This window comes from Chrysemys picta, chromosome 9 (assembly GCF_011386835.1).
Source record: "Chrysemys picta bellii isolate R12L10 chromosome 9, ASM1138683v2, whole genome shotgun sequence".
In the NCBI taxonomy this organism is placed as follows: Eukaryota; Metazoa; Chordata; order Testudines; family Emydidae; genus Chrysemys; species Chrysemys picta.
In genome coordinates this window covers 54,730,280-54,733,103 of record NC_088799.1, presented here as the reverse complement: position 1 = coordinate 54,733,103, position 2,824 = coordinate 54,730,280, and positions in this window count along the sequence as shown.

Below are 2,824 nucleotides of genomic sequence, written 5' to 3'. Positions count from 1 at the left end.
GAAGGTGGCGGCTGCTGTTTGACAGGAATTCCCCTTCCTACACCCAGTCTGGGCCCTTAGCCTGCTCTCACACTGCTGGCCGGGGGGAGCGGAAGCCAGGCTATAGCTTGATTTTAGTCAGGTTTTTGGCGCAATCTCTCATGATATAATAAAGTAAATAAGTATAGTCATCACTGGTATCCTAACCTCCCTTGTAGTACAAGTACTACAAGTCCTCTACCGGCCCTTGCAACCCTAACTTAGGGTTACCATATTTCCACAAGCGAAAAAGAGGACACTGGGGGAGGGAGGAGCCCTGCTCCTGCCCCACCCCCATCCACTCCCTCCCATGTCCCACCCCCTGATTGCCCCCCTCAGAACCCCCAACCCCCCCGCTCCTTGTCCCCTGACTGCCCCCTCCTGGGACCCCTGCCACTAACTGCCCCCTTGGACCCTACCCCCTATCTAAGCCGCCCTGCTTCTTGTCCCCTGACTGCCCCCTCCTGAGAACCCCCACCCCATATTCACACCCCTGACAGACCCCCGGAGACTCCCATGCCCTATCCAACTGCTCCCCGCCCCCTGACAGGACCCCCAGAATTCCTGACCCATCCAACCCCCTCTGCTACCTGCCTGCCTTGACCCCTCTCCACACCCCTGCCCCCCTGACAGCCCCCCCCCCAAGTCCCAATCCATCCAACCCTCCCTCCCTGTCCCCTGACCGGGGCCGGCTTTAAAGAGCCCAGGAATCAGGCTGCACTCTGGCCGGGGTTGCGGGGCTTGGGGCTGGGCCAGAGGTGCTCGGCCGGTGCGCTTGGCCGGAACCAGGGCCGGCGCTGCTGGGGCCCGAGGAGCCGGGGCCGGCACTGCTGGGGCCCGGGCGGGGCCGGGGGTGCTTGGCCGGGGCTGGGCCGGCACTGCTGGGGCCCGAGTCGGGCCGGGGCCGGCGCTGCTGGCAGTCAGGCCGGAGCTGGCACTGCTGGGAGTCGGGCCAAGGGCTGGAGCCGGGGCCAGCGCTGCTGGGAGTCGGGCCAAGGGCCGGAGCCGGGGCCAGCGCTGCTGGGAGTCAGGCCAAGGGCCGGAGCCGGGGCCAGCGCTGCTGGGGGCCGGGCCGGGGGTGCTCGGCCGGAACCGGGGTCGCCGCCCTGGGGCCGGAACCGGGGCCGGAGCTACTGGGGCCCGAGCTGGGCTGGAGCTGCTGAGGCCGCCGGGCGTTGCTCGGCCTGGGCCGGAGGGAGCCGCTTGTCCAGGGCCGCGCCTCCCCGGAGCGCGCCTCCTCGCGCCTCCCTGCTCCAGCTTACCTGCTGCTGCCTCCCGCTTGCCCCTGCTTCTTTTCAGACTTCCCGCGAAGATCTGATTCGTGGGAAGCAGGGGAGGAGGAGGAGCAGGTGGGCGGAGTGTTCAGGGGAGTGGAGGAAGGGGAAGACAGCTGCGGGGCTGGACAGCGTGGTAAGGCTGCAGGGGATGGGGGGAGCCGGGAAGGGGCTTTGGGTGCCCAGTGGCGCTTGGCCGCCGCTTTTCTGTCTATAAATAACCGACCGGGGGGAAATCCTGGACATTTTTAGATTTTTAAAAATCCCCCCGGACGGCTATTTATAGACCGAAAAGCCGGACATGTCCGGGGAAATCCGTACATATGGTAGCCCTACCCTAACTACAAGGAAACTCTTCAATGCACCCCACACCCCCTGTTAACAGCCACTTAAAGTATCATCTTTAGCTGGAATTAGAAACTTTTAACATTAGAGATACCAGGGTATTATGATAATAATGCAAATTTTTAAATCCATGCGGAAAAACCCTGGCAGATTAAATTATTTTTCTAGTAATTGGCAAATCTTTAAAAAACCTGGCCATGACTGTCAAATACTGGCCAGATGTTAACCCTACCTGCAGGGGTCAGGCCTGGGTCCAATACTATTCAGTATTTTCATTAATTATTTGGATAATGGAGTAGAGAGTATGCTAATGAATTCTGCAGTTGAGACAAAGCTGAGGGGTTGCATTCACTTTGGAGGATGCGCTTACAATTCAAAATGAACTTGGCAAATAGGTAATTGATGTGAACTGGGATCAGTGCTATTAAACATATTCACTAATGATCTGTAAAAGGGGGTGAACAGGGCCATTTCAAATGACACAAAAGTATTCAAAATTTTTAAGTCCAAAGCTGACTGTAAATAGTTACATGGGGGAACTAACAAAACTGAGTGACTGGGCAACAGGGTGGCAGGCGAGCTTCAACAATGACAAGTGCAAATAATCTCAATCTCTCTCTATCTCTCTTTATATAAAAATGATGGCTTCTAAATTAGCTGTTACCACTCCAGAAAGATATCTTGGAGTTACTGTGGATAGTTCTCTGAAAACTTCAGCTGTGTGCAGCAGTGGTCAAAAGGGCTTACAGAATGTTAGGCACTATTAGGAAAGGAATAGAAAAGAAGACACAATATCATAGCACCAATATTTAAATCCATTGTGCACCTACACCTTGAATATTGTATCCAGTTCTTGTCTCCACATCTCAAAAGGGATATAGTGGAACTGGAAAAGGTTTGGAGAAGGGCAACAAAGATGATCAAAGCTATAGAATGGCTTCCATATCAGTAGAGCCTAAAATGATTAGGGCTGTTAAGATTAGAAAAGAGATGATTAAGGGGACATATGACAGAACTCTATAAAATAATGAACAGAGTGGAAAAAGTGAATAGAAACATGTTACCGTTTTCCACAATACAAAAACCAGGGGTTAGGCAATGAAATTAATAGGCAGCAGGTTTAATACAAACATAAGGAAGTACTTTTTCACACAACACACAGTCAGCCCGAAGAACTCATTGCCATG